The following is a 24,403-nucleotide window of genomic DNA, read 5'->3' as shown; positions in this document are numbered from 1 at the left end:
CACCGGGACAGACTGTCGGTCTTGGCGATGAGTCTGCCCCGTTGGGACATTCAGGAAAATGGGGTAGAAAGGAGAAAAGGAGAGTCCTCTGGGTGGAACACAGACGCTTCAATTCCCATTCTTCTGCTCTGGGATTTGTTCCTCCTGTATCATGTATGTATGATCTCCTCCTGTATCAGTATGATGGGGGACTGTCTCCAAGTTAAATGGTCTCTGTGGAAGAGAAGTTCTTGCTTTTAGCCCTGCACCATGTGATCCTGAAGATTTTCCCTAGATCTAGCCTGTACATCTCTCAACCAGTCTCTTCCCTGAGGAATGTGTATCCTACTTGAGTGAGGGACAGTGCACCAGAGCACCACCTGAATGTCGTCCCCAAGATCTCCTGGGGTAGCATGGGAGGAAATCAGTCTGCAGACCTGCCTTCCTCCAAACAGGCCTTCCTCTCCTAAACTCAGCAGACCTACCCATTGTCAAATCAGGAAAATTTACTTTCTTTGTGTAGGTCCCACCTTTGTATTAATTTTATCTTACCAGTATTTTTCCTCTTTTTCTTCCTTATTGCTCCCTCACAATGAAGAAAAAGACAAGAGTGAGAAGGACATGTATATCCCAACATGCCAATTACCTGTGGCTCCCAGGGGGGCTAGAGCACAGAGGGGGACACTGGGAGGAGAATGACAGGTGAGGAGAGCAGAAAAGAAAGATCAGGGCCCCCAGGAGACTTAAGAGCCAGACACTGGGCTCCTGCTGTCTCCAGGCCACAAGGTAGTAAAATCAAGCCCAGCTTTGGAACCAGACAGATCTGGGGTTCCAATTCTGACTTTTCAGTCATGATGCCCTGGGCAAGGCATTCAACTTTCTGAGGGTCAGTTTCCTCATCTGCAAAATGGAGAGTTATTGTGGGCCAGGCAAAGACCGTACATTACGTGGAAAATGCCTGTAGGCCAATGAAAGGCTACTGGCCCTGAGCAAATGGCCACTGTGGCTGCAGCTGCTGCTATTAGTGAAACGACTCCTCGGGCTATGCACACGAGGGCTAGATGACAGTTGGAACGAGGCCTGGGGCATGGGGTGGATCACTGTCACTTTGTTCTAGTAAATCAGCTGAGTCCACACACGGTGCCCACACCCTTTCTTCAAGGGAAGAGTGCCAGGGACTGTGTAAGGCTGGAGATAAGAGGGGGAAAGCTAGACCTCCTGTCTTCAGGAACTGCAGAGATTGGCATCAAGCTGGCCCTCCCATTAGAAACCCAGCTTAAAGCACACCCTGAAAGTGGGCACTAGCAAGGTCTCTTAACCCAGAGCAAGCACAGGCAGAAGGACAGGAGGACAACAGCTGGGACCCTAGCTCCCCCTCTCCCAGGACCTCTCTCCCCTCATTCATTCCGTCATCCCAACTTTGCTTGCCGAATTGCTCCCATTCCCTCCCAATTGCTGGGTTCTGGGGTAACCGGGTAGACAGAGTAGGGGATGTGAGCCAACTTGCTCGTTACACGGTCGCCAACAGACATTCTCCAGGATGTGTATTTCTTGTTCCTCCCTTTCTCTCTTCCATCAAGTGTGCTACATCTTTTCTTGCACAAATGAACTGGAAAAGGGAGAATCTTTTGGGATGTCCTAGGATGGGGCAGTGAGGAAATCCAGGACACAGAGTCGAAGCTGAGTAAGGAGTAAAGACAGGTGAAGAACAAAATGCCATTTCATATTTCAGTGACATTCTCCTCAACTCTGCCTGTTCTTCTCCATTCACTTAAGTAGGGATTTGGGGAACAGGAAGAAAACGTCTGAGGTGTCCACCTGAAGAGTTGATGGGTTCCTGTGCATGCTCTTTTGCATAGCTATAGGATGTTTAGGGTGAGAAGAAAAGGAGACAACCCCATGAGTTTCTCTAACTACTACTCCAAGCCTTTGGAAACCATGCCATGCCCAGCCTGGAGCTCTGACCCCAGGGAAACAGCTCTTGCCCTCTCTCCCAGCCCCTCTGTCAACAGTATGTTACCCCTCAGCCTCCCCTAAAAACCAGTCCCCCCACCCCAGATCTCTCCCTTTTCTACACCTCTCAGGCAAGCAGACCTAGCCCCAGTCTGTAACCCCCAAGCTTGGCTCCAGCCCCCTCCCCTTCTCACTCCATTCCCACCCCCACCCCACCCCCATCGGTTCGCTTGTCTTCCTCCTTTCTTCCCAGCTCCCAGGCTCCTAACCACGGCAGCCAATCTCCAGCCTGCTCTGGAGCCACACCATATAAGGAGAGGTTGGAAAGAAACCCAAGTAAATGCGGGAGCAAACACACACACACACACACACACACACACACACACCAGCACACACGCACACACCCTAGAGTTTGAGCACCTTTCTGCACAAGACCCTGTGTCCCTTTCTTCCGTGTGGATGACACCAGCCCTACGGCTCCCTGTCCCCGGCTCACCCCCCCCCCCACAGAAGGAGGAACCTGTTTGCTATTCCCCGCCTTTATTCACGCCCCCCTGAGACCATCACTCCAACCAGTTGCCTCTGACCTAGATTTTCTGCACTAATTACAAGCCTAACGAGATCTAACAAACACCCAGCTTAGCACAGCTGAGACCCTTGAGGTCAATTAGTGCAACCCAGCTCAGCCCAGGAAATGAAGGGTGGAGCCAGAAACTCTTGTAGGCACCTCACCCCCACCCCAACTCAACCCTGGCCTTGGAAGCAGGCAGGGGAGAAGGCAAAGATTAGCAGGACCAGTTTAAAAATAGGATCTTGGAGAGCTGACAAATGTGCAGAAAACTGCATTGAAGTTGGGAAGAATACAGATTCCCATCTCCTCTTAAGTGATCAGTAGGGTGGAGGTTGGTGCAGAGCCATACGGCAGGCAGTTGGCAGTTTTCTTTCTTTGAAAGACAATACGGAGCCCAGGAACTCAGAAGGGCGGGTAGCACTGGAATCTTGGGACTGCACCCATCTCCAACTCATCATCCCTCTTCCTCTTTACTTCAGACAAGTTGGGGTTGTCTCCCCTATCTTTCCTGCTGGTTTGCAGTAACTCTGAACTCCCCTCTTTCTTTCAGAAATGCTAGATTCCACCTCACTCTTGCTCCTCCTTCTTCCAGATATGAAAACAATGAGCAAACAGCTCCTTCCTCCCAAGAAACACAGTAAAACAAAGGCAATCAGGTTTGGGTTAACGAAGTATGGCGATGATGCCCAACTTACTGTCTTCTAGAGGAAGAATGAGAAGCAATAGTCAGAAGTGGTAGAATCCGGTTGCTTCTGCAGCTTTCCGACCTGGCAGCAACCTCAGCACCACAGGAAAAAAGATGGAGGGCAATGTGGCCCTCATTCCCTGGGTTCCTTTCTTTAGGTGGCAAAAACAGGGTCGTAGGGAGGTTCCCTGTCCTATGTCCTCTGCGTGCGGGCCAGTTGTCCCAACCCCATCCCTGGCACTTTTGGCTCTGTTGAGATGGGAAGGGAAGGACAAGGCTCTGCCCAAGTGGTAAGGGGACTTGGAGTCACTTCAAGAACAGGTGTCTCTTCCCCCAGCCTCCACCCAGCTCTGGCTGCAGTGGGCTGCACTCGGCTCACATCCCGCCTCATCTACAGTCCAGATTTACGCAGGAACCAGGTACTTGGTGGGCAGGACAACCCACAGAAGCAGCATGTCTATATGTGGAGGACTCCCAGATTTACCTTCCGGGCCCAAACCCGCCTCTGAAATAAAGGCACTTACAGCCACGTGCCTATCTGACATCTCTACTTCAGTGTCTACAGGCATCTTAAACTTAACATAAATGTGGAAGATCTTTAAACAATGGTTCTTGGTGAATCAGCCTTCCTCCATGCTCTTTTGCAATGTGAGTTTACCATCTTCCGCTCAAGATTTCTCCAACTGCCATTTGAATCTGGGTTTGCCTTGATCTCACCGATAGAATGTGCCATTGTGTAAGTTCCAGAGCTTAGACCCTAAGAGGTCTTGCAGTTCCCTCACTGCATGTAAGAAGCCTGGGCTTCTTAAAATTCAGCTGCATGTAAGAAGCTTGGGCTAGCTCAAGGATGTGAGACCACTTGGGGAAAGAGGTCCTGAAACCACATGGAATCATCCCAACATCCAAGCCTCCACACAAACACTGGCTAAATGTAGCACATGATGCAAGACCAGACGGCCAACCTTCCAGTCAATCCACAGAATTGTGAGAAGTTGATAAATCATTGTTGTCTGAAGCCACTAAGTTTGGAAGTGGTTTGTTATTCAGCAGTAGATATGGAAACAGAAATTGGTATGCGGAAGTGGGATACTGTCATAATTAAAACCTAAAACACATGGCATTGGCATTGGGACCAGGGAGCAGACAGAGGCTATAAGGGCAGGCAGCAAAAAGACTATTAGTAGAGGCTGGATGAACAGGGATGAAATTGCTGTTGGATGCTCTGAGAAAGGGTCACCTGTGTTATGTAGTGGTGGAATAATTTATGAAACCATCATCTGTGGTACTTGGAAAATAGAAAATGTACCTAATGAAGTTGTTGGAGGTGGCTAAGGGGATTTCCAAGGAGAATGTTGACAATACCAATATGCTTTTCTTAACTGTAAATGATAAGGTATTGAAAGAGAAAGGAACTAACAAAGGAACCAGTTTTCAAGCAAAATTTGAGGGGGAAATCATAAAGAGACAGGAACAGTCTCCAGCCAGAAGAAACTGGAGAAATTGAAACCCTTGTGCACTGTTGGTAAGAATGTAAAATGGTGTGTCCAACTATAGAAAACAATATGGCGGTTCCTCAAAAAAAAAAAAAAAAAAAGAATTATCACATGATCCAGCAATCCCACTCCTGATATATATCGAAAAGAACTGAAGCTAGATATTGAAGAGATATCTGCTCACCCACCTTTATAGTAGCATTATTCACAATGGGTCAGAGATAGAAGTAACTCAAGTGTCCATCAAAGGATGAATGGCTAAGCAAAATGTGCTATATACATATAATGAAATAGTATTCCGCCTTAAAATGGAAGGAAATCTGTCATATACTTACATGAATGAACCTCAAGGACATTATGCTACATGAGCTATGTCAGACAAAAAAAAATACAGTATGATTCCCCTTACATGAGGTATCTAAAGTAGTCAAATTCATAGAAACAGAAAGTAGACTGGTGGTTTCCAGGGGCTGGGGGAAGGGGGAAATGGGGAGTTGTTTGATGGGGACAGAGTTTCAGTATTGCAAGAAGAAAAAGTTCTAGAGCTGGGTTGCACAACATTGTGAATATGCTTAACATTACTGAACTGCACACTTAAAAATGGATAAGATGATAAATTTTGTTATATATTTATTATATATGTTAACCTCAGTTAAATATAAAATTTTTTAAAGACACTTTAAAAATGCCATGATCTCTTGCCAAGTTCCTACACCTGAAATAGTTTTCAGACCTGAAATCTATTGAATGAAAAAGTGGCTGAACACACCCCCCCCGCCCCCACTCCAGGAGGAAGGACCCTACAGCAAGTATGTATTGTGATAATTCCACCAGTCCTTCTCTCAAAGGGACTTACAGGCATTTACTTCGGTGACTGTAAACTAGGGGAGAGGGAATATCCAGTACAACATAAGGTCTGAAATGATATTGGTATTTCAAGACCTGAAATGTCATTGTGGACCCTCACTAGAGTGATGGACTATGGGCCCAGTCAAAATGGAGTCCTGGCTGACATCCATCTCAAGGTGCTCCGTGGGCCCATGGCCCCACCTGGTGGTCATTGCCCCAGTTTCTGAATGTGTAACTGCAATTGATATATTTGGCTGCTAGGAAAGCCCCTACATTATTGGGTCATTGGTTTCTGTAAGAGCTGTCATGGGGGGTGGGATGAGGGGGAGGCCTGGATGGCTCAGTCCATTAAGCATCCAACTCTCGATTTCAGCTCAGGCCATGATCTGGCTCAGAGCAGGATCTCACAGTCCATGGGTTCAAGCCCTACATCAGCCCTGCATCAGGCTCCACGGTGGCAGTGCAGAGCCTGCTTGGGATTCTCTCTCTCTCTCTCTCTCTCTCTCTCTCTCTCTCTCTCTCTCTCTCCTTGCCCCTCCCCAGCTCATGCACACTCTCTCTCTCAAAATAAACTGTAAGAGCTATCACAGTGGGGAAGCCTCTGAAATTGTGCCTCTCTCCCCACTCACGTACTTGCAAAGCATGATGGCAAATAAAAAACAATATCCCAGAACAAACTGGTGGTTACCACAGAGGAAGAGAGTGGGGGAGATGGGAAAAATGGGTGAAGGGGAGTGGGGGTGGGTGGGTACAGGCTTCCAATTATGAATGAATAGCTCACAAGGATGAAAGGTATGCATAGGGAATGTAGTCAATGGTATGTATTATAATAGTGTTGTATGGTAACAGATGGTAGCTACACTTGTAGTAAGCATAGCATATATTCAAATCACCATGTCGTACACTGAAACTAATATAACATTGTGTGTCAACTATACTTCAATTTAAAAAATATATATCCCGTTAGAGAGGAAAGACAGATCAGCACCACCCTTAAGGATCTCAAAGGATAGTGGTCTCTATCATACCTCTGGTTAATTTGCCAGTCTGGCTCCTGCAGAAAAGAAATGGATCCTGGAGAGTGACACTAGACTACAGCCAACTCAAGTCAAGCCCTGATTGCAGCCACTGTGCTGGATGTGGTCTCATTGCTAGAGCATATAAACATGGCTTCAAAGCACAAGACATGTGGCCAGGGATTTAACATCTGCATTCTTCTTCATCTCAGTCAGGAAAGAGGACCAGAAACAGCCCTCGCACAGACTGAACAACAACATTCATTTAGTTTTTCCCCCAGGCTGTAATAACTCTCCCAATCTATGTCATGATCTATTCAGGAAAGATCTGGACCACGTGGACATCCTAGAGAACATCACATTGATCCACTGCATCAATAACATTGTGCTGATTGTAGAGAATGGGCAATAGGTGGTTAACACCTGGAGGCCTTGGTAAGACACATTCACTCAAGAGGGTGGGGTATAAACTCTATGAGGATTCTAGGGGTCTCCCCCATCAGTAGTTTGGGGGATCCAGTGGTCAGAGGCATGCTAGGACATCCCCTATAAAGAAACTGCTGCATCTTACATGCCCGATACCTGGTGGACCTCTTCGTTCTGGAAACAACATGTTCGACACTTAGGAATACTGCTCCAGTCTATATCCTGGGTGACACACAAGGTTGTGGCTTTGAGTGGGAACTGACAGGGATATCGAGACTGATCAGTAGAAGGAGGTGGAATGCTGCGACACCTGGGGCGGGAATACGTATGGAACTCAGGTGATCCACATGGGCACCTCTTGGCGCTCTGTTGTCTAATTGTGATGTGAATGGCAAGCACAGCACAGCCCACGAAGGGTGAGGTTATCAGGGGCTCAGACTGCCTCGAGAATCAGGGTTAGGGTGACTCCACCAGGTAAGCCATCAACACCAGCCGAGATGACAGTGGATAATGGAGGAGAAAGATAATAAATTACCAGCTGCAGCCCAAGACCCGCCACAGCAACAGCCTCTGGTTAAGCCATCCTTTTCTAGGTCCCTTTAGGAAGAGAGCTCACTAGGAGGAAGGACTACCCCTCGTATGTGTCTGGAAAGTGGGTCCACACAGTACAAGGGATGGACTGTGGTGGCCCGCTTAGATGTGCCTTCAGGAAAGAGCTTGCTGAGCAGCTGCAAGAAGGGCAGTCAGCTATCAGCCCTCAGCTGCTGGAAGCTTCAGGCTTGGTCTCAGTTTTCAAGCCAGGGCACACCCCTCCTGGCACCCCCACCCCCCCACCCCGTGCCCATGACTGACGGCAGAGTGAGGGGTGGTGAGGGCCTGAACATTTCTGCCCAATGGGAACTCCTCTCTTGAGAATCTTTGCTCTGGGGTTCCCCAGTGGGTTGCCCAAGGTTTCATCTGCATTTCAGACCGAGGCTCTCCCTGCCCAAGCCTGCTTCCTCTCCCCTTTCCTATCATAGGCACACCCCCTCCTTACAGCTCTTACACTCCCCACTCCTCAGCATCTACTTCCTAGAGGACCCAACCAACATACCTTTCTTCCTCTTGACCTCCTCAGCGCCAACATGTGCAACATGTGCAACAATCCATGTGCAAGTCTTTTGGCTCTACCTTAAAAGCATATCTAGTATTTGACCATTTCTCTATCTCTCCCCTGCCAGGCCGTCATCATCCAAATAACTGCATGGTCTCCTGATGACCTCTGTCTCTGCTTCAACTCTTCCCCATTCAGAAACTGGGGAAGCAACCCTTGTAACTTTTTTTTAAAGGAAGGCATTTATTTACTTACTTATTTTTAAATGTTTATTTATTTGTTTTTGAGAGAGGGAGAGAACAAGCAGGGCAGGGGCAGAGAGAGGGGGAGAGAGAGGATCCGAAGCAGACTCTGCACTGACAGCAGTGAGCCAAATGCCGGGCTGGAACTCACGAAACTGTGAGATCGTGACCTGAGCCAAAGTCAGATGCTTAACCGACTAAGCCACCCAGGTGCCCCTGCAATTCTTGTAATTTGCCTATTTAAAATCATCCAAGCTTCACAACACTCTTAAAATGAAAATCCAATAAGAATCCAAACTCCTTTCCCTGGAAAATAAAGCCCTTTGTCATCTGACCCATGCACACCTCCCACCTTATGTTATCCTGATCCAGCCGCACAGACCTCCTTCCTATTCATCAAACACACCAATCTTCTTCCCACCTCAGGCCCTTTGCCCCTGCTATTCCTTCTACCTAGAAAACATTTTAGTTCTCTTCCTTAAAATCTTTATTCAAATGTCAGCTCCCCTGAGAGCTCTTTACTGGTCACTCTGTCTCTTCCAGGGGAGTACCCCTTCAGATGACTTGCTCCATGTCACATTACTATTTGCTCCCTTCAATTCCTTCAACAATTACCACAGTCTAATTATTTGCTTCTTTTGCCTAGGATCTTGACTTGTTCACTGTTCTCTCCCACTGCGCTGCACACAATATTTAATGCAACAATTATTTGTGCAATGAATGAATGATTAAAGTCCCACGCAAACCTCTGCTACATTCATCCACACCATTTACTTCCATTGTAATGATATTGATATATCTTGACGGCCCATCAGTTTTTAAATAGCATATTCTTTTACATACTTTATTTATTTATTGATCTTAAGAATTAACCCTGTGTGGAAAATAGAACAGAGATGATACCCAAATTAAGGATAAACACACACACACACACACACACACAACCGAAGCTGACAGAAGTAACCAAACTAGAAAGTGCCAAAATCTGAATCTAAAATCAGGTTTTGGGAAATGCAATGATGTCTGACACCAGCTGTAAACCACAGGTAGGCCAAAATTCATAGTGCCCTCACTTCAGACACTCATCACAAGTTCAAGGGTCCCACTACCTCCTCAAGTTTGATAATTTGCTAGAACTACTCACAGAACCAGGAAAGCACTGTACTTACAATTAAAGTTTTATTACAAGGATACAAACCAGAACCAGCCAAAAAAAAAAAAACCAAAAACAAAAAAACAGACAGATGGGGTGAAATCTGGGAAGGGCCCAAACATAATGCTTCTGGTCATCTCCTGTGGAGTCCTGGATGGCATATACTCTTCTCACCTACAGTGTGCGACAATACTTGAGTGTTGCCAACCAGGGACACTTACCCAAGTCTTTGGTGTCCAGAGTTTTTATCGGGGCTCTATCAGACACCACCTACACTGCTGACCCATAGTCTCCAGCTCCTCTGGAGGTTGGAACTGATACAGCATGTTTCAAAGCCATCACAAATCACATTGTCAGACTGCCCAGTAGCCAGCCCCCACCCCCAGGGCAAAGACACTCCTATCAAGCAGGACATTCTACGTACCTAGAGATCACCTCCCAGTAGCAGAGGACAAAAGCCATGCCTCTCTTTGGGTAAAGTCAATTCTTGGGGTGCCTGGGTGGCTCAGTCAGTTAAGCATCTGGCTCTTGATTTCAGCTCAAGTCATGATTTCACACTTCCTGAGTTCGAGCTCTGCATTGGGCTCTGTGCTGACAGCATGAAGCCTGCTTGGGATTCTCTCTCCCCCTCTCTCTCTCTGCCCCTCTCCTGCTTGCACTCTCTCTCTCTCTCTCTCTCCCTCAAATAAACTTTAAAAAAGTTAATTCTTCACTATACAGGATTGTTTTGCTTTTTTTTTTTTTAATTCCAAATCTAGTGTTCCAAAGATACTATTCTGTCTAATCTTTGATCTCAAAGCCTTGCTCCACCCCCTCCTCTCTTAGAATCTGCTCCAGGTCACATTTACCCTGGAGAACTAAGAAGGTGAGCAGACCAACAAGCAACTGAGGCCCCAAAATAGCAAGAGGCCTTCTTTTTAAAAATTTTTTAAAAATGTTTGTTTATTTTTGAGAGACAGAGAGAGAGTGTGAGCGGGGGAGGGGCAGAGAGAGAGAGAAAGACACAGAATGTGAAGAGGCTCCAGGCTCTGAGCCATCAGCACAGAGCCCGATGCAGGGCTCGAACCCACAAGCCGTGAGATCATGACCTGAGCTGAAGTCAGACGCTCAACCAACTGAGCCACCCAGGTGCCCCCTTCTTTTAAGTCTATTTCTTTATTTTGAGAGAGAGCACGAGTGGGCAAGGGGCAGAGAGAGAGAAAGAGAATCCCAAGCAGGCTCTGCACTGTCAGTATGGAGCACAACACAGGTTTTGAACACACAAACTGTGAGAGAGGAGCTAAGCCAAAATCAAGAGCTGGCCACTTAACCACCTGAGCTACCCCTAAAAATAGCAAAGGGACTTCTATAAGCAAAGTCTTTATTATCAAGCAAGAAATAAGCTGTTTGCAAAGGAAATTATTGTAAATTCCCCTTTTTCACATGATGTTGTCAAGCTAACATCTAGTAAATGTATCTGTTAGCAAGGAAAAGACCAAAACAATGGTGGGCAGCGACATCAAAGTTAACATAACCCAGTAATCTATTCAACATTCTCTGCCAATACACCACAACACCTCGGCCTGTAATTTCCTACAGATTAACATGCCAAGAAAATGCCACTTACTTCCTGGAATGTAAGATTCGGATTTTCACTGATGGGGTTGGGGTGGGTTGGGTAGTTACACACGGGTATGTGTGTGTGGCTTCTTTCTCCCACTTTTCACAAAAGTCAGCTGTGATTATTACCTTTTGAGTAAAAGCTGTCATCATGCTGTCATTAAAAACCATTTGTGAAATCTCCAAATTGCAAACTTTGTTTTGTCTTTTATTGCAACTCTTTGTTTATCTACTTTTCTCCCAACTAGATGCTGAGCAGTTTACAAAGTTACTCAATAATGTTTTGTAATGAATGTCTACACAAGGTTATTTGATTTTAAAAGCATAATAAAAGCCTAATAACAATAATGAAAATATAAAAAGGCATTGAAGTTGTTGACCAAAAACCCAGGTTCCCATTCTGGCTCTGCTCCTTGCTGGGTTTTTGACCTTGGACAGGTCTCAATTCCTAAATCTATTTCCTCATCTGCAAAGTGGAATTATTCATGTCTGTTCTGCTTACCTGTAGGGTTACTGTAAGAATCAAATGAGTCCATGGATTTTTAAGGTGTTTAAGGTGTAAACTAAAATATCTTGCCAATGGTATCTATTTTTTTCAATGAAAAAGTATTTTTTTGTGTTTCAAGTTTATATTTAAATTCTAGTTAGTTAATATACAGTGCAATATTGGTTTCAGAAGAATTTAGTGATTCATCACTTACATGTAACACCCAGTGCTCATCCCAACAAGTGCCCTCCTTAATGCCTGTCACCCAATTAGCCCACCCCCCAATCACCACCCCTCCAGCAATCCTCGGTTTGTTTTCTATCAGAGAACCTAAGAGTCTATAAACATAAACGTAAACATAAGAGTCTATAAACAAATGGTTTGCCTCTTTCTCTTTTTTTTCTTCCTTCCCCTATGTCATCTGTTTTGTTCTTAAATTCCACATATGAGTGAAATCATATGGTATTTGTCTTTCTCTGACTTATTTTGCTTAGCATAATACACTCTAGCTCCATCCATGTCATTGCAAATGGCAAGATTTCATTCTTTTTGATGGCTGAGTAATATTCCATTGTATATATACATCTTCTTTATCCACTCATCAGTCGATAGACAGTTGGGCTCTTTCCATAATTTGGCTATTGCTGATAACGCTGCTATAAACATTGGAATGCATGTGCTCCTTCAAATCAGTATTTTTGTATCCTTTGGGTAAATATCTAGTGGTGCAATTGCTGGGTCATAGGGTAGTCTATTTTTAAACTTTCTGAGGAATCGCCATACTATTTTCCAGGGTGGCTGCACCAGTTTGCATTCCCACCAGCAATGTAAGAGGGTTCCCTTTTTTCCACATCCTCACCAACATCTGTTGTTTCCTGTGTTGTTAATGTTAGCCATTCTGACAGGTGTGAATTGGTATCTCATCACGGTTTTGATTTGCATCTCCCTGATGATGGGTGATGTTGAGCATCTTTTTATGTGTCTGTTGGCCATCTGGATGTCTTTGGAAAAATGTCTGTTCATGTCTTCTGCCCATTTCTTAACTGGATTATTTGTTTCTTGGGTGTTGAGTTTGATAAGTTCTTTATAGATTTTTAGATACTCTTTATCAGACGTCATTTGCAAATATCTTCTCCCATTCTGTAGGTTGCCCTTTAGTTTTCTTGATTGTTTTTCTCTGTGCAGAAGCGTTTTATCTTGATGAGGTCCCAATAGTTCATTTTTGCTTTTGTTTCCCTTGCCTCTAGAGACAGATCTAGTACAAAGTTGCCCCCGCTGAGGTCAAAGAGGTTGCTACCTGTGTTCTCCTCTAGGATTTTGATGGTTTCCCTTCTCACATTTCGGTCCTTCATCCATTTTGAATTTATTTTTGTGTATGGTGTAAGAAAGTGGTCCAGGTTCATTCTTCTGCATGTCACTGTCCAGTTTTCCCAGCACGATTTGCTGTCTTTCTTCCACTGGATATTCTTTCCTGCTTTGTCAAAGATTAGTTGGCCATATAGTTGTGGATCCATTTCTGGGGTTTCTATTCTGTTCCATTGATCTATGTGTCTGTTTTTGTGTTAGTACCATACTGTCTTGATGACTACAGTTTTGTAATACAACTTGATGTCCGGGATTGTGATGCCTCCAGCTTTGCTTTGCTTTTTTTAAGATTGCTTTGGCTATTTGGGGTAAAAACTATTTTTAAAGTTGCATACATTTTACTAGGATATAAAATATGATTGGGTAAAATTGGGAAAACAGACTCAGGAATTCCAAGCCTAGGTCGATAAAGAGCAGGGTAGCTACCTCTCACCTTCTGAGTCCTGTAAGTAGCCTAGAGGGGACCTATTCCTGGTCTCCAGTGTTTATTATTTATGTGTCTTCCCTGAGTCTCAGTTTCATTATATCAGTCTCTCTGAGCCTCAGTTACACCACCTGCTACATGGGAATAAGACATGCCTTTCTTACACCGGATGGTTTGCTGGGAGGTTCACATTAGATCACTGTTGCTAAGGTCTCTTTGCCAGCCACAAAGCGATATACAAACATAAAGAAATCTGGTAATATTTTCCTAAAGTGATGAACTTTCAAGCATGGTTTAAATGAAACACACAGGCTGAGGACTCTTGGGTGGCTCAGTCGGTTAAGTGTCCGACTCTTGATTTCAGCTCAGGCCATGATCTCATGGTTGTGAGATCGAGCCTGTTGGGCTCACCATGGAATGTGGAGCCTGCTTGGGATTCTCTCTCTCTTCCCTCTCTCTTTGCCCATCCCCAACTCATGCTCTCTCTCTCTCTCTCTCTCTCTCTCTCTCTTTCCCTCTCTCCCTCAAAATAAATAAATACACTTTAAAACACACACACAGGCTGAGAGTATGAGAGGCTTACACTGGCCACCAGCAGGCACATCCCAGGAAAGAATAGATTATGCTTCACTGTCTTGGAATGGATCACATATTGCCTTACAAACTCCATTCTGTCAAGTCTTTGGAAAAAAGTACAATAGCCCCTTTGATACCCATTGGCTTATTCAACCTTCCCAATGCTTGTGCCAACCAGGAATTATTATGCCCATTTTCCTGATGGGGGTACTGACACTTGCAGATGTTGACACTTTCCCAGAATCACGCAAGTGGTAACTAGGTGCTTGGGGAACAAACCCTTCCAGCAGCAGTGGGAGAAGTCAAATGTGCTTAAATGAAAGAGGCAGCCTTCCACAAATAGCCCATTTCTCTTTCCTCCCCGACACAGCTTTCTATCCAGGTCATCACACCTATTTTCTTTTACAGATCCTTCCTGTTTCTCACGAGGGGTGCCCAGAGAAACAATTATGCTAGCAGGCAGATTTAGGGTGCAATAGGGTGACAGCTATGGATGGGTAAGAACGCACTTCTAACCACAGGGAAGTATGGGCAGTGTTCCCACAGCACTCACACCTCCTACCCTGAAAGATCTTTAGTTGGTGAAGAAATGGCTACTGCCTGTTAGAAACACCCAGCTCTTGGGGCACCTGGGTGGCTCAGTCAGTTGAGCATCCGACTCTTGGTTTCGGCTCAGGTCATGATCCCAGAGTCGTGGGATTGAGCCCCACGTTGGGCTCTGTGCTGACAGCATGGAGCCTGCTTGAGATCCTCTCTCACCCTCTGCCCCTCTCCCCCACTTGCACTCTCTCTCCAAAATAAAAATAACTAAGTTAAAAAAGAAATGCCCAGCTCTTAAGTCACATTCCAATTCTACACATAGACTTAAAGGTCTGCATAAACGCCCTCTGCTCTCCCACCTCCACCCTCATAAATATGGCACCTTAAGGCTTAGACAAGTCAAGAATAGTTCCTCAGTCACAAAAATGTTAGGATCCCCACTTATGTATAAACCTTTTTTCACCACCTGGAATTCTTCCTTTGTTAATTCATATGGCTGTTCTTATTTAAAATTTAATTTTAGTGGTACCTGGGTGGCTCAATCAGTTAAGCATCCAACTCTTGGTGTTGGCTCTCAAGTTGTGATCTCATGGTTCATGGAATCCAGCCCTGCCTTGAGCCTCTTTGTAGGGCTCTGTTGTGACAGCACAGAGCCTGCTTGAGATTCTCTCCCTCTCTCTCTCTCTCTCTCTCTCTCTCTCTCCCCCTCCCTCTGTGCCTCTGCCCTGCTCACGCACACATTCTCTCAAAATAAAGAAATTTTTAAAAATAAAAAAAATAAAGTGGGGTGCCTGGGTGGCGCAGTCGGTTAAGCGTCCGACTTCAGCCAGGTCACGATCTCGCGGTCTGTGAGTTCGAGCCCCGCGTCAGGCTCTGGGCTGATGGCTCGGAGCCTGGAGCCTGTTTCTGATTCTGTGTCTCCCTCTCTCTCTGCCCCTCCCCCGTTCATGCTCTGTCTCTCTCTGTCCCAAAAATAAATAAAAAATGTTGAAAAAAAAAAAAATTAAAAAAAAAAAAAAATAAAAAAATAAAAATAAAAATAGATAAAATCTAATTCAAATATCAAAAACTGGAAACAGCCCCAAAGTCCATCAGTTTGGAGACCAATATAAATAAATTATGGTATGCAGTCAATGGACCACATGCACTCAATGGACCACAATATAATGTTTAAGTGACTTAGTACAGGGAGAGCAGCATGCATAGTGTGTTCCCATTTTATAAAAAGAAAAATATTTTAATATTTCTCTTAATACAAATAAATATTATTTTCACAAAATGTTAAAAATAATAGGCATACCTCATTTCATCGTGCTTCACAAACACTGCCTTCAGTCTGTAGACTAAAGGTTTGTGGCGACCCTACATCAAGCAAGTCTGTTGGTGCCATTTTACCAACAGTGTTTGCTCATTTCCTGTCTTTATCACATTTTGGTAATCCTCACAATATTTCAAACTTTTTCATTATTATTTGTTATGGTTATCTGTGACCAGTGATTACAACTTGCTGAAAGCTCAGATGATAGTATTTTTTAGCAATAATTTTTTTTTTAATTAAGGCATGCATAATTTTTTTGGAGGGGGTGGTGCAAAAAAGGTGATTTCATTAGAGCATGGGGACAGGACCCATGGGTAGGAAGAGCTGCCCTGGGACCATGAGGAGAGATTGATTATATACTTGGGAGTTGGGGGAGGTAAAGTCAAGTGGAAGTTTCCAAAGGGATTTTCATAGGCATGTACAATTTTTTTTGACACAATGTTATTACACATCTAATGGGCTACAGTATAGTAGAGACATAACTTTTAGATGCACTGGGAAACCAAAAATTCATTGAACTAGTGCTTTTGCACTGATCTATAACCGAACCCACAATATCTCTGCTATGTTAGAGCAGTTAGGTTCTAACAGGACACCTGGAGGTCAGCAAAGAGGAAGTGCTGGCCAGCTATTGGCAAGGTCAGAGGCCTGTCCTGGCAGAGGCAGTCCACACAAGAAGCCGGATCAAACCACACAGGCCCCAGATGGTGGGAGCCAAGATGGGGAAACCCCTGACCAAATTAGGAAAAAAAAAAAAAACTGGGAAGCCCTGCTTGCAGCCCCAACTAGTAAGCGTTCTATCCCCTAGTTAATGACTGTCAATAAACAACAGAAACCCGACCCCAGGGTACATAGCTCTCTCTCTAAAAGCTTGCAGCCCTCATATCTCCAGTGTACTTGTCACTTTAATAAACTTTCTGCTGGTGTTACTCATCCGCTGTGCTTTGTGTCTGTTCTTGAATTCCTTCTTGTGACCAGACCAAGAACCTTCAGAAGCCAGTCCTTCTACTCTGGCTGGGTCAAGGCACCAGGGCCTAGGGTCTCCCCAGTTCACCTGGCAACACCCCTATAAGCTTATACTGGCACCAAAAATGTCTAGAAGAGTACGCAAGAACTATTCATAGTGGTTGACTTTCGTTAAGGAGACATATTTTCATTGTTATGTCTTTAGTACTGTTTGAATTTTATCATAGCATGTATTACTCTTTCAATTAAAAAACAACTTAAAAAATGAACTCAAATTCTTTATCCCTCAAAAGCTTTCCTTGTCCATCCTACTTCTTAAATATCTCCTAAATCTGATTACCTCCTTCCCTCACCCACCTCTTCTCTAGACTAACTGCCAGGGGTTGACTATGCTTTGTTCCTGGAGACAAAAATCTACAGGAGGTAGATATTTTTTACATAATTATTTAAAAGAATATCACTCTCAGAACAGCACTAAATACCCAGAATATTTAGTTAAATTGAAAGCTACTGAAAGGCACATTACCAGTCACACCCATTTGCAAGGCATATCTTGAATGACAGAGTTGCTTGAAGGTCAATCTGGGGATGTTTGCCCTGAGAACCAAAATTGCTATTCATGGTTCTGCCCCTACAGTTGAGGCCCCCTCTCTGGTACTGTGGAACAGTTTTGTAATTAGTCTCACTGATTCCATTGTTTCTCTTCCTCTCTCTCCCAGAAGCCATCCGCATACTGCAATCAGAACTACCTCTAAAATTTAAATGACACGAAGATTCCCCATTGTCCTTGAGGGAAAACCTACTTCTGTAATGGGGCTTACTGGGCCCTCCAGATCTGGATTCTTCAGCCTCTGTCTCCCCCTCCCAAACTCTTTCTAATGCCTCGGGGCCTGCACCCTGCTCTAAACTCCAGTTTAGAGCTGAACTTCCTGTTCCTTGAACCAGCAGTGTATACTCTCTGGCCTCTAACACTCTGCATCTGCTGTATGCTCTCTGGGGACCCGCACCTTACCAACTTGATTGCAGAGCAGTGACCAAAATGTGTGTTGCCACAGGCTTTCCTCTCTGATGCATACCTTTCTCCTGTTGGAACAAGTATCATTTCCATTAAAAGCAATAAATCTCTGCTTAAGTGGCAGATCATTCAGATTGTTACTTTGGCTTTCAGCAGTGCTCCAAAAATGGAAAGGAAACCTATATGGCATAGAGGTAAGAAGAGATCAAATATTAAAGCCAAGAAATAACTTTTCTAGCAGCCAGGCAGAAGTTACCTAATGAGGAAACGACTCAAGTTCTTCACATCCAGCCTTCCACAAGGCTGCCATAGACTCAATGTTCTAGTAATCTAGGTTCATCCTCAAAGGTGTGATGGTCTTTCCAAGTTTACTCTGAAATGTGACCTCCGAACGCAGCCCAGTTTTCATTTGGATCCTCACCAGGGCAATTTCCTGGGTGTATGTGCACCATCAGATAGCACCTTTAAAGGCTTTGTACTTGGACTGAAAAATATAAATTTCTTCATTCATGTCCCCCAACAACACAGAACAGAGACCAGATTTTTCTGGTTCTTTTGTAATGTCCACACCATATCCATTCCTCAAAATCTGTCACACATCCAGATAATTCCAGTTAACAGTGAACTCTATCGATATACAATGGCAATTGATTATTCGGTTTTTTACACTTAATTATATAATGTCTTGAATTGTTCTCTAACAGCTACAAAGCACTTTCAACAACAGGGGAATGGAAAAATACTGCTGGGAGTAAAAAGATCTAGCTTTAAGAAAGTCAAGAGTCTGCCACTAACCCTCTGTGTAATCTTGAGGAAGTCACCTTTCTGGGCCTCAGTGTTCCCTGCAGAAGAAGGGTAGAGTACTGATCTCAAAGGATCCTCCAGTCTACGGGTCTATGACTCTGAGCTCCTTAAAGTTCAGGAGCACAGGCCACATCCTTTCTCAAGACACATAATGGGAGCTCTATTAAGACTTGAATGAAAGCCATTGATGAAGACGTTGCCTGGCCCCAACCCTTCTATACCAAACCAACAGATGACTGTGTCTTCCTTGACGAGCTCTCCGCTCTACATCTACAAGTGAGTCTACAACTCACAAACCTAGTAACTTTGAATATCTTCTTCCACTGGAGAGTTATTCCTTATAATAAACTTAAGTCTCTCCACATCAACCTTCAAGAACACTGAGAAACTATCAATGATGGTTTAAATCATCAGCTTCAGATTTGCCTTATTTCCCCCATTCCAGTACTCCTTTTTGCTACAGCACTTAGATTCTAGTTCAGGAAACAAACACCTGCTAGACCACTAATTTGTCAGCAACACAGCCTTACTGCCTAGACCCCCACTGTTCCCTCTAGGTAAGCCGTGTGATTATGGGAATCATTGACTAACACCCAAAGGTCAAAGATAAACAAAAACAAACACCTTTTCAGGAATTTCACTTAGAAAACGAAGTATAATGGGGGAGGTGGGGGGGGGACACCAAAAAAAAAAAAAAAAAAAACCCCACACACACAAAACACAAAAACAAAAACAATTTTTTAAGCTTTGGGGGATGTTGAGACTTCGGTCTCAAGATCTGGTTTCAGAAAGGCAGTGCATACCAGACAATGCGGTACAAGAGGCTCCCGGCTGTTGTGTCAATGAAGCCTTTCAGACCTTCCACACTACTTCACTTGTTCTCCTAAAGTAGCGCTTTCTGGAAGCTCAGCTCTCAGCTGGTGAGAACAGTGAACTTTGTGCCATTTGTCTATCAACTTCTTTAAAAAGAAAAACCTCCTGTACAGCTGTCTTGTTTTGCATTTTCTATTCCGTACTTCAGTACACATAATGACAAACAGTGCAGGCAAAGGGGCTCTTTTAAAACTGGAAAGAAAGAAGAAATAAAAAAAGTACCCAGAAGTCTCTGCTTTCAGCTCCTGGAGAAAAGTTTGCAACCTATAGAAACCAGCACTAATTAAAGAAAAAAGAAAAGAAAGTCAGTCCTGAGCACCAGGAATCAACAAGGAGACACTCTTCAGGTTTTGCAATAGCAAAAAAAACCCCAAAAAAACAAAACAAAACAAAACAAATGCAGAGCCCATCCATCCTTTCCAAATCAAACAATACAGCTTTCCAAAATTTGAATGTAAAAACTTTTTCATGCTGAATTGCCTTTCAATAAATTAGTTTTTTAAAGATCTTCATGTGCAATCAACCAATTCTGTTGGCACTACGATAGAAGAGCCGGTGCAGATAATCCAAAGTAAACATTGCCAAAGACACTTTTCTCCAAAAGCATTTTCTTCTACGCTTTAGTATATATACAACTTGTGTACATTTTACAGAAAATTTGTAATTTTCTTTTTCTTAAAATATGGCTTAAGTATAGGTATTATACCAGTTGAGGCCACATCCATTGACAGTATAAGAAACCAGTTCAAAAGAGCACCTAAAAAGAACAGAAACTGAGTGTTTTCTTCAAATAATATTTTAAAAAGCAAAAACCCTACATGTTGGAAATTGCTGTTTAAAGGAATATTAACTTAAAAGAACAATCAACACTATTCACTTAAAAAACTAACAAGGTCTTAATACATCAAGAACTCAGATGAACTGATAAGAAAAATCTGAGAAAAATGGCAAAGTAAATTATAATATAAATAGAAAATCTCCATCAATATAAGGAACTGTTCATAGTGAACAATAGCGACCAAGCAATTGATATTAAAGCAACGAAATAACATTTTTTGTCTCCCAAGTTAGCAACTAAAACACAAATGAGACTACCTCAGCGCTGGTGACTGCCATGAAATGGGCCCTTTCACCCACAATGAGGTGCAAACAGGACAACCCTTCCAGCACGTAAGTTGTCAAGATACATCAGGAACCTTACAAATGTTTACATTCTTCAGAATGGCAGTTCCATTTCCAGGAAATGGACCTAAAGACATTAATCCTGAATATGAAGAAGAGTTTGCTTACAAAGATGGTCACTGAAGCATCGAACCCAGGCAGACCTCGTTTTATTGTGCTTCACTTTATGTATTTTGAGATAGAGCGCAAGCAGGTGAGGGGCAGAGAGGAGACACAGAATCCAGTGAGGAGAGACAGAGAGGAGAGACATCACAGTGCAGACTCCAATGTGGGGCTCGAACTCACGAACCACGAGATCATGACCTGAGCCGAAGTCAGACGCATAACCAACTGAGCCATCCAGGCGCCCCTGCTGTCTTATTTCTAAAAATTGCCTCAGCCACCCCAGGCTTCAGCAACCACCACCCTGATCGGTCAGTGGCTGTCAACACTGCAGCAAGACCCTCCACCAGAAAAGCAAGTTGACTTACTAAAAGCTCAGATGATGGTTAGCATTTCTGAGCACTAAAGTATTTTTTAATTAAGGTACGTACATTGTTTTTTTTAGAGATAATGCTATTGCATACTGATTAGGTGACAGTATATTATAAACATTTATATGCACTGGCAAACCAAAAAATTCATTTGACTTGCTTTATTGTGGTGATCTGGAATCAAACCCACAATACTTCCAAATGATACCTGTATGGAAAAGTAGAATAAATGTCTAGCAATGGAGGAAGGCTGAACAAATTATGATATATTAGACTATTGGCCTGTAGGCATTTTAAATTATATTTGTGAACATTTTTTTTAATGTTCATAATTTGGGGTTTGCCTGGCTGACTCAGCCAATAGAGCATGAGACTCTAGAGCCCAGGGTTTTAAGTTCAAGCCCCACATTGGGTGTAGAGATTGCTTAAAAATAAAAAATCTTTTGGGGCGCCTGGGTGGCGCAGTCGGTTAAGCGGCCGACTTCAGCCAGGTCACGATCTCGCGGTCCGTGAGTTTGAGCCCCGCGTCAGGCTCTGGGCTGATGGCTCGGAGCCTGGAGCCTGTTTCCGATTCTGTGTCTCCCTCTCTCTCTGCCCCTCCCCCGTTCATGCTCTGTCTCTCTCTCTGTCCCAAAAATAAATAAAAATAAATAAAAAAAAAAAAAAAGATTTTAAAAAAATAAAAAATCTTTTTAAAAAATGCTCATAATTTTAAGAAAAAAGCAAAAGAAGCAATTATATTTCATGATCCAAAATATTTTTAAAATACATTCAAAAGACTTGGAGGGAAATATACAGAAACTGCTGTGCTGAACATTATGCATTAATTTTTTTTTCATACTTTCCAAATTTTCAAAGGGTGCTTTTCACAATGGGAAAAAAACAGATTAAACTTAAATTAAAAACCTACTGTCTCTATAATGTACAAATGACAGTATGACAGCTATGATTAACAAGTTGTTTCTGAAATAATTAGATATTTCATTTTAAGTTGGGATCCATGAACTCTCTCTCCCTCCTTCTGAATTTCTGGAACTACGAATTTAGTACTTTGACAGCATAACATTTTAGGATTATAAAGTTTATACTAAATCTCTATACTAACTTTCCCAGTAGATTTCAAGCTTACTGAGAAACAAGATCATTTGGGGTTTTTTTGTAGTAAAACTACCTCCCCATCCCCCATCCCTTCTGCATATAATCAGAACTTCTCAATGACTGTTTCTCTCATTGATAAAGAGCTAAGTCACTAAGTAGAGCAGCTGGTGAAATAATCAGACATAATGGATCCCAGGATCTTTTAATGCCCTGGGATATGTGACAAAGATACACTGTATTTACTGTATGTAGTAATTACATAACTATTCTTGCCGCATTTGGCAGCTAAATGCCCAATAACTAAATGAACCTCAATTCAGAATGGGAACAAGTTTTTGGCCATTTAAATCAATCCATTTTATACCTACCTAGTGGTTCCAGGGGACTCCATATTACTCCTGTTATTTCCAAGGATCTGTCCTGGTCCCAGTCTCTCTCAGAATTTTAGAAACCCTCGTCTGCCATCACCTGGCACCACTCCCCCCACCTCTAAAATGGTAAGATTTTTACCTATACCTGTGAATCACCCAACTAATTGCATGACTTTGGACAATTTATGTGCTTTCCCTATAATTTACAGCTATCCCATTCAGTCACAGTAGCTACCGGCCACAGGTGCCTTTTGAGCCCTGGAAATGTGCCTTCTGCAAATTCAGATATGCTGCAAGTGTCAAATACACACTGCATTTTAAAGACTTAGTATAGGGGCAGCTGGGTGGCTCAGTTGGTTAAGCGTCCGACTCTTGATTTTGGTTCAAGTCACGATCTCACAGGTTTGTGGGATTGAGCCCCTCATTGGGACCTGAGCTGACAGCTGGGAGCCTGCTTGGGATTCTCTCTCTCCCTTGCCCAGTGCCCCTCCCCCATTCACACGTGCATTTGTGCTCTATTTCTCACAAAATAAATGAATAAACATTAAAAAAAGTTAATAAAATAAAAATACTTAATATAAAAACTAATGTAAGACATCTTAATAATTTTTATATTGATTACATTTTTAAATGATAATATTTTGATATATTAGGTTAAATAAAATTGATTTTTTTTTTTTTTTGAGAGACAGAGCATGAGTGGGAGAGGGGTAGAGAGAGAGGGAGACAGAATCTGAAGTGGGCTCCAGGATCTGAGCTGTCAGGATCTGGCTCCAGGATCACAGGGCTCTAACTCACAAACCACGAGATCATGACCTGAGTTGAAGTCAAATGCTTAACTGACTGGGCCACACAGGTGCCCCAAGAAACTATACTATTAAAATTAACTTGGGGCGCCTGGATGGCTCAGTTGGTTGGGTGTCCAACTTTGGCTCAGGTCATGATCTCACGGTCTGTGAGTTCAAGCCCCGTGTCAGGCTCTGTTCTGTGCTGACAGCTCAGAGCCTGGAGCCTGTTTCAGCTTCTGTGTCTCCCTCTCTACCCCTCCCCTGCTTGCGCTCTGTCTCTGTCTCTCTCAAAAATAAATAAACATTAAAAAAAAAAAATTAACTTGGGGCGCCTGGGTGGCTCGGTCAGTTGGGCGTCCGACTTCGGCTCAGGTCATGATCTCACAGTCCGTGAGTTCGAGCCCCGCGTTGGGCTCTGTGCTGACAGCTCAGAGTCTGGAGCCTGTTTCAGATTCTGTGTCTCCCTCTCTCTCTGCCCCTCCCCTGTTCATGCTCTGTCTCTCTCTGTCTCAAAAATAAATAAACGTTAAAAAAAAATTTTTTTAAATAAATAAAATTAAATTAATTTAAAAAAAAATTAACTTCACCATGGTTCTCAGATGTGTATAAGGCATCTTTCCCCAGAAACGCTCTTATATCATCTCCAAACAACAACAGCTGCTGGCAATATCAGCAGTCCACTAACATACACGGACCATGGCATACAGTACAAGTCAAGTGAAATGGTATCTTTCTGGACTATAAATTGGGAGAGGATTCATTTTATAATTTGACTAACAGGTCATATTTGTATACATTCACTGATATATTTACAGGAAAATTTATGACTTATTTCTCTGTTGAACGTTCTTCAAAAATCTCTTAAAATCTGTATCCTCATAGATGAATGATGAACTGCTTGGAGGACTTTTAAAACTTTTTTTAACATTTATTTATTTTTGAGAGAGAGAAAGAGAGTGCGTGTGCGTGCACGAGTGGGGGAGGGGCAGAGAGAGAGAGAGAGAGAGAGAGAGAGAGAGAGAGAGAGAATCTGAAGCAGGCTCCAGGCTCTGAGCTGTCAGCAC

At 43.3% G+C, this 24,403-nt stretch overlaps 1 long non-coding RNA gene across 2 annotated transcripts in view; it reads right to left on the bottom strand.

Annotated features, from left to right (window-relative positions):
• Positions 1–21: 21 nt before the first annotated feature.
• LOC131504021 (uncharacterized) overlaps positions 22–24,403 on the bottom strand; it is a 48,999-nt gene continuing 24,617 nt past the window's right edge. For both annotated transcript variants that reach the window (XR_009257739.1, XR_009257738.1), the window contains 2 exons: positions 17,812–17,929; positions 22–213 (listed from right to left, as the gene is read on the bottom strand). This is a non-coding gene — a long non-coding RNA (uncharacterized LOC131504021). The remainder of the gene's footprint in view (positions 214–17,811; positions 17,930–24,403) is intronic.

The sequence above is a fragment of the Neofelis nebulosa genome, chromosome 2 (genome assembly GCF_028018385.1).
Source record: "Neofelis nebulosa isolate mNeoNeb1 chromosome 2, mNeoNeb1.pri, whole genome shotgun sequence".
In the NCBI taxonomy this organism is placed as follows: Eukaryota; Metazoa; Chordata; class Mammalia; order Carnivora; family Felidae; genus Neofelis; species Neofelis nebulosa.
Note: the sequence above shows the minus strand (reverse complement) of the source record. Positions and strands in the feature narration are given on the sequence as shown.